Raw genomic sequence first — 8,576 nt, 5'->3', positions numbered from 1 at the left:
TGTGCTCCCCAATGGGAAAGGCCACAACAGTGAGAGGCCCGCGTACAGCAAAAAAATAAATAAAAATAAAATGCAGTCCTTCTCTCAACACTCCCAATATTTTTATTCTTTCCACTTCTTTATTTATATTTTTTTCATAAAGGGCTTATCACCTTTTAACACGCTTTAATAATGTATTCCTTTCGTACAACCTCATCCTTTGTGTATGGCCTGTCTCCCTAGGATAAGTTGCCCAGGATGGGAATTTGTCTGTGTGAGTCACTGATACATCTTGCTTACCTTGAACAGTATCTGACACATAGGAGGCTCTCGATAATTAGTTAATATACTGTCATTAGCAGGTTATCATTCTGTTCATTTTTTATTTCATTCATTTTTCGCACAAATTAAAAGGAATGAAATTGGGTCATTTGTAGAGACGTGGATGGACCTAGAGTCTGTCATACAGAGTGAAGTAAGTCAGAAAGAGAAAAACAAATATTGTATATTAATGCATATATGTTGAATCTAGAAAAATGGTACAGATGAACCTATTTGCAGGGCAGGAATAGAGTTGCAGACATGAAGAATGGACATGTGGACACAGGGGGGATGAATTGGGAGATTAGGATTGACATATATACACTACCATGTGTAAAATCGATAGCTAGTGGGAACCTGCTGTATGGCACAAGGGAGCTCAGCTCGGCGCTCTGTGATGACCTAGATGGGTGGGATAGAGGGGTTGGGAAAGAAGTCAAGGAGGGACGGGATATACATATACATAGAGCTGATTCACTTCGTTTTACAGCAGAAACTAACACAACATTGTAAAGCAACTATACCCCAATTAAAAAAAAATAACTAATTTGGAGAAACAAGGAGAGTGACATCACTGGCCATCTGAATGGCAGTAAGAGTGAATGACCTATTCCACTGCATTTGTCACTATGTACAAAACAGGCCTGATCTATGTGTAATAACACCTAATTCATGATACAGCACGGCCTTTTGATATTTTACTATAAGTAAACTTAGGCTGCATATAGGTCTAAGTCCTTGATCATTTTGTTAATATTAAACATAGACTATTTAGAAAATATAGTTATGAAAGCATGTACACATTTTAAGAACCAGATTTAAACCTGATTCTCTCAAGGTAAAGGGAATAAATTATTACCATTTGAAAAAAAATATATATATATATATTTTTTTTTTTTTTTCCTTTTGAGAACCCTGAAGAAAGTACTTGGAAAAAAAACTTGTATGCAAGCTTTTTTTCCCCAAAATTTTAGACCATAAAACTGAGGAATGCTGAATCTCTTCTCAACATCCATCCCCCAAGCAAATGCCAAGGACTATATTACAGAAATATTAGAAACTCAATAAACATTCACTGAATGATTGATCCAATAAATGTCTAAATCAATGTGGCTTAGGGAGATTCATCTCTCACTACAGTGATAGAGTTACTGCCATAGGTTTTTGTGGTTGTTACTTGTTTTTGTATTCAATGTAGGATGGATGTTTTTATTAATATGTGTTATAACATTTTATTTGAAGAAATAGTAACCTCTGTATAGGAACAAGTATTCAGCTCCAATAACCCTAAGTGAGGTATTAGCACAAGTGAGTGTTTTCAGTAGCTCTGAGGCATCTGCCTTGCTGGGCCAAACTAAAGTTTTGGGGAAAGAAATGATTACTCCAGTACACCGGGCTTTACAACCACTTTTGGAAATCTTTCAGCAACATAGAATTATATTTACTGTATTAACTTTTATAAGAGATTGAATTTCATTCTCCTCTTCAGGAGAAAAAGAAAGGTAAATTGTATCATTATTATTGCAAAATTGCAAAGTTAGGGAAAGTTTGAATAACATCTGTACGATAATTAAAAGATTTTTTAAGGGAAAACATTCAACTCAAAATATATCTAATGTCATTTTAATTATAGAAATGAGAAAATTCTGAGGTTTTAAAACCAAGCTTCCTGTCTTGACTTGGAATTATATCTAAATGAATCAAGGTAGATCACTGTGTATCCTACCCATAAAAATTTCTAAAAGCAAATATTTTGCATTGTTTTGGTTTATCTTCAAATTATAAAGTATCTGGAATATTGCTTTTATGTTCACATAAATTCTCTTGCTTTATTAATATATTACTGAACTCCAAGGGAGAGAGTGATCCAGTGGTCCAAAGATAAAACAATGGCATGATTTGGGATTACTACAGCTTCAAAATAATATATGGCTAAGTCCAAAGGTAATCACATAGACACAAGTTATAAATACAGTAAGTTTTAAATGGCAGAATAATTCTAATCAATTCTATGAGAGCTAACAGACAATATAAATCTATTTACAGAATATTGAAATTTTCATCACACAACTGCTGAGTGTGGTTTAGACCATCTATTTTTAATAAACCTTAAAATCATTTAAACATGTAGTCTGCATTTTTAAACTCTTAACATTACTTCTCTAATTTGGGAATTTTTTCATTAAAAAATAAATTTTGTGAGGATAATAAAATGCGTTCTAACACAAGTATGTTCTAAGTGTTTAATTTAAGTGAAAATCTACAATTCAACATCCTAAACCTGCCATTTCCAACATATTTTCTTAATTCTATCTACCCACAGCGTAAACCTAAGCTGTTTCTCCAAAGCTCCCTGGTCCCTGAAGAAGAAATTTCTCTGAATCAAATCTCCATAGTTTTACTTTTAACTCGAGTTTAAGATAAACTTCTAGCCAATCTGAATTATGCAAATTTCTGATGCTGTCTAGTATCACATGCAAATAAGCATCAACTGTGTACTTCTGGCAAAACATGCTAACCTAAGCAGATCTCAAATGTTATAAAATATACTCATTCTTCCTCCTTTTCCCTCCTGCTTCTTCACTCTACCCTTCTTCTAACCTCCCTCCCTTTCTTTCTTCCTCCTGTCTTTTTTCTTTTTTGATTTATCAATTTATTGTAACCACAGTTGACCAACATTTCCTTTTCAGATGCAACATTTGATAAGTCCAATGTTTAAGCTCTGGAGGAGCATTAAGTTTTTTGTTATTAATTACAAGTTTCAAAGTCTATAAATAGATTCTAAGGCTGTCACTGTGTCAGATTTTAATAAAATGAAATTTTTACCACATTTATGCTTCATATAAAGTTCAAAATAAATGATACGCTAAAAAGTATACATTGTAAAAAAATAAAAATTATACATTGTAGAAATACTAGGGTAATTTTTTTATAATTATAGCAAATAACTATTAAACATGCATACAATTCTTATATAAAGACGTTACCTGTCTTTCATCTGTCAGTGTTGATATTCGTAAATTTATAGGCCCATGGATTAATTGATGCAGTGAATATTAAAAATTCTCTCCTGAGGAGACTTGGGGAAACATACCTATGGTTTAGTAAGGGGGAGGGGGTGATAGAAAATGGAAAACTGAAGTCTGGAGGGAATCACAGGCCAATGTCCCACCCTTGGAACACACACACTCACACACATTCACATTCACACACTCACACACACATACACAGTAATTTGGGTTGTACAGGAAAATCTCATGGTAATTAAACAGTAAGCACCTCCTCTGGTTGGCTGCTGTATATAGGATGAACTATTCATTTTTTCTGGGTGGAAAATCTGAGCTATGTCGTATGTTTGAATCATCAGTATGTCTGGATTTCTGGATTTGAGCTTCTCAGTCTCTCCAGGCTATCAGTATTTCAAGAGTGTTTCTTAAATATGGGCTGATCATTGGGTCTTGAGTGGGCAGTAGCTCTCAAATGGACACTTTATCTGAAGCAGTGTGAACTTTTGGCTCTCAGCATACAAGCAGTGTTCTTTCATTATGAAAACTCAGTCTCATCCCAAACTCCCTTAGCAGATACTAGATCTTTGCTCGATTCACATCTCACCCTTCCCCTGCTGTCTCCAACCACCAAGAGATAAGCCACAATATAGAGTGGAAAGATCATGGCTCTTCTTTGTCTACCTCGTGGCCTGTCTTTATTTTCTTCCTCACAAACCTGTCCTAATACCCCCCCTTTCCACTCCTTACCTTTGTCAGTAAGGCCTGGGATAAGGTCCTATGCTTTGCAGTTTAAAAACCAACGTGATGGACAAATACTGTCACTTATAAGTAGAATCTAAAAAATACAACAAACTGGTGAATATAACAAAAAAGAAGCAGACTCACAGATATAGAGAACAACCAGTGGTTACCAGTGGTGAGGAGGGAATACAGGGGTGGGTGAGTGAGAGGCACAAGCTCTCACTTGTGAGCACAAGCTCACACTTGGGTGTGAGATAGGCTCAAGTGTGTATGGTACAACATGGGGAATAGAGCCAGTATTTTGTAATAACTGTAAATGGAAAGTAACCTTTAAAAATTGTATAAAAATATTTTTTAATTAAAAAATAAAAAGTAAGATCATTAATTTAAAAAAAAAGAAACAACTAGAATACAAGCTTGAAATCCAGAGTCAGATATGTAGGATTTGGAGTTTCTCTTTAGTCCTTACTAGCAGTCCTTGGGCAAGTCACTTCAACTCTCTTAGTTCGCACCTCTAAAATGATGATAAAAATACCCACCTCAGGTTTATTGTGAGTTATGTGACATGACGTCTGACTTAAATTCCTTAGGACAGAGCTGGAAATAGGCAAAGCACATAATAAAAGGTAGCTGGTATCATTTTTAATGCGCTAAATTTATATTATTACTATTAGTCGCTTAAATATTAATTAACTGAAGTAATCAGGTACAAATAAAGCCTACCAGAGCTTTTAAAAATCAGTGAAAATTAGATGTGTCTAAACGTACGAGCATGATGTAAAAACAGATTCAGTTGGAAACTCTAAGAACTATACCTAAGCATTTTGCAAGTGGATTAGTAGTAGTCAGCTTCCTTGAGCTGTTCCTCTATTTCAAGTTTATTCTACTGCAACAATGTAACCGAGATTTTGAACTTTACAACTCATAGAAATTAAAATATGCAATGTTCAATATCGCATACTATTACATAAAAATTATAGTCATGATGACATTTACCATATTGAAAATCCAATATTATATATATATTTAATTGAATTTATTGGATTATTTTTTAGATCTTATTTTGTATATATAATAAACATTTATAAATCAAAAAATTCTTGATGTATAATTTAAGTTTTAGTAAATAACACAGAGTTTATTTTGTGTAAAATTGAACCACATTTAGTATTTAGCAAACAATATAATTGTTCATGTTTTTACAATTATTATTGAAAAAAATGGGCCCAAATTATCCGTGTGTTATACACCAGTAAAAGTGAATGACAGTTTCACAAATACATTAAACCAAATGCAAAATGTGTCTTTCCAGATTTTGCTATAGCTAATTAGAAACACTGTATATCCGAAGAGTCATTCAGCAATCAAGGAGAAGCTTTAGTTTTAGATGCCAAACTAGCTTAAATTTATGAATGTCTAGCCAAACTAACTGCATATTTAGAAAAGCAGCAGAGCAATAATTTCACTGCTGTCTTTATGAATGTCTTGCTTAAATTGGGTATTGATGGGTTCAGTCCCCATTTCTCAATGGAAAAAGAAATCTTTGCTCAGAGCAATTAAAAGTACTGAAGGGATGATAAATAATGAGGTGTCTATGAGAGAGGAAAGCAGGCCTGCCAACTAACCCTGCTCCACAAGAGCAGCCCTAACCGGAAGGTGTGATCATGGCAACAATGACAGTCCCTGAGGACTGAACTGCATACCGGCTTGTACCACCATTTAGGCATTTTGTCACTGCTGATGTCTTGTGCAACACCATTTTCTGGAAAACTGTGTAGATCACCACAGGAGTTCAACACATTTTTAAACTGTTTGCTTTTATGTTATTATCTTTTAAACTCCTCCATTTCCTTTTGAATTGGTGAAATAGTTTAATGGTATTTAAGCAATTCTGGTTTTATGCAGTCTTTCCAGTTTCCCTGTAGTGCAGGAGTACGTCTGGTTACCAATTTCAGAAAATAGATGTGACCTGGTTTTCCTATAGGGATGCAGGAATGAATAATGTGGTGATCAGGAGTCCTTGATGCTTCAATCCACACAGCCAAACAAACCAGGATACACATCCCTTTCTGCAATGTTGGTCCACGAGGACTGGCTTTTTGTCACCCTCCTACATCTCTTCTAGGAGAACATTACGGTGTTCTCCCATTTGTCTTCTCAACTCCTTGCAAACAAATTACAGACCTGCAAGTTGAGTCAACCCACGTGCAGTAGTAGCTCAATCCCAAGCTCTGTTAGTCACAGAAAAACTATCTCCAAGTTTTGTGACGTTATTGGCGTAGTTTTCCTAAAGCAGAGCAACAGTGGTATACATTTTTGTACGCCCTTGAAGAACTTCATCTCAGTGCTCTGCACAAACCCATCTCTCTTAAGTTTGCCATAAGTGGTTTGGTCGTCTGGATGTCATCCATTCTCTTGACAACTGCAGTATAGCGCAGTTGAGTTTTTAATACCAAACCTTTCCCTAGGAAAAAACTGAGTATATTCCAGTTTATTAGTTTTTGAGGATATTGCCCTCATAACTCTTTCAGTATTAAACAGGATGTATAAGTCTCTCGGTTGTCATTTGTTGAGTAAGTGAACATAATAGTTGTAATGTGAACTAGATTATCTATAAACTCATTGGAGCCTTGGACACTGGCTAACAACCTGGTTCTAACTCAGCATTATATCTGGTGGACAGATAAGAGCATTCTCCAAGGTTCTCTAATGGTCTCTGGTTGACCAATGCCAATCCAGGATATGAACCTAGTTAGAAAAATATCAAGGGAAGAGATATGGGGATATATGTATATGTATAGCTGATTCACTTTGTTATAAAGCAGAAACTAACACACCATTGTAGAGCAATTATACTCCAATAAAGATGTTAAAAAAATTTTTTTTAATTGAAAAAAATACAAAGAAAAATATGAAGTGTCTTAGGGAACAAAAAGTAGCTGAGGCGCATGGCAGCTGGAATCATTACAAAACACATTTGAATTTATGAGAAAATTTCCATAGAGGCTGGATAGACGGGCAACTCCTGTCCTCTTCATACCGGGCCTGAATGTCACCTGTTTGTATCATAACAGGTTACCTTGGGGTTTCTTAGGTTAGTAAATCTTAGAGTATTCTCTCAGGTAAATTTATATTCTTGATTACTTTTAAATTCTTAGAATAGAACCAAGGTGATTAGTAAATATCTGTGTTGAATATTACCAACAATAGAGATACCATTCACGATACACAGACTGCCTGGTAGAACCTGCAGGCGCCGTTATCTATAAAGCACACTGTCAAGATGCTTACAGTCTCATAGAAGACAATTAAGTGTAAACAGATACATCCAACAATTTATCAAAACTACTATTATTTTTTTTAAATCTGCTACACTAATATTTTATCAAGAGATTGCTATATGGCAGGCACTCAGTGTTTTACATGCGTAAACTCAATTAAACTTCTCATCAACCTAGGAAATGTGCAAAAGAGGAAACTGAGACACAAAGAAGTTTAACTTGCTCTGTTTCCCCCAGCTAGTGTGTGGTAGATCGTCTGACACTCTAATAAGAACACAGCTTGCCCTCTTAGAGATTGGTTTATGATGTGCTGGGTGCAGCAAATAGGTCATCTGGAGATGCTTTCCAGGAGGTGACATTTCAGGAGAATTCTAAAGGTATTCAGCAAAATGTTCTACCCCCTCTCCTTACAGTCTATCACTGTAAAATATCTAAGTAAGCATGTCCTCTCTTTCTTTACCCCACACCCAAATTCACCACATCTTTATATCTAAGATTTCCAGTCTTTTAAGGCTGTTTTTGCTGGCTTACACCATGATCCCATTCCTGGATTCAAAAGTCAGAACTTGACACGAAGATGATCATTTTAGGAATTTGAGGATCTAATGTAGCCTCATCACCTGCGAAGATTTGTTTCAAATTAAGCTAGTAGTTGCCCCTTATGTCAGAGTAGGAAAATTATCTTTTTATACAAATTTTCCATGTGGATCAGATTAAATGTAACTCTAAAAGACAACCTGACACCCTCATATCACATGGCACCAGCATGATGATTCCTAACCTAGGGAAGAAAAAAAAATAAGGATTTTCCCACTCATAATTGAGCAATAGAGACTTCTTTAAAAGTCTAGTGCTAAAATAATCAAACTCGAGCTTTTTTAGCTTTATCAATGCACTTTATTTTCTAATAACAACCAGATTAGCATCCAGAGTAACTATTTAACAAAATGCTGCATTTAAAAGAAATTGACCAGCTTCCAGCAATGTTCCAATATTTCCTTTCATAGGCAATTTGCTTGAGGACTCAAAGTACGGTTTCTGTTAAACTTGTAAAATGTTATTTTGCACTGTATAACCTCATATATGTTCTATAATATAGCTATAGATCAAAAATGTGGAATATGTATTCACTAAATAACTATAATTCAACATGTAATAGCCATGCCTGAATTTTCTTATCTCTAAAATGGAAATACTTTTGTTTATGTCAACTGTTATTCAAGGGAGGAAAAGTAACAAAAAAATT

The sequence above is a fragment of the Monodon monoceros genome, unplaced genomic scaffold (assembly GCF_005190385.1).
Source record: "Monodon monoceros isolate NGI ecotype Baffin Bay Population unplaced genomic scaffold, NGI_Narwhal_1 Super_Scaffold_20, whole genome shotgun sequence".
Lineage (NCBI taxonomy): Eukaryota > Metazoa > Chordata > Mammalia > Artiodactyla > Monodontidae > Monodon > Monodon monoceros.
The sequence above is the reverse complement of the archived record's forward strand: the minus strand, read 5'-3'. Positions refer to the sequence as shown.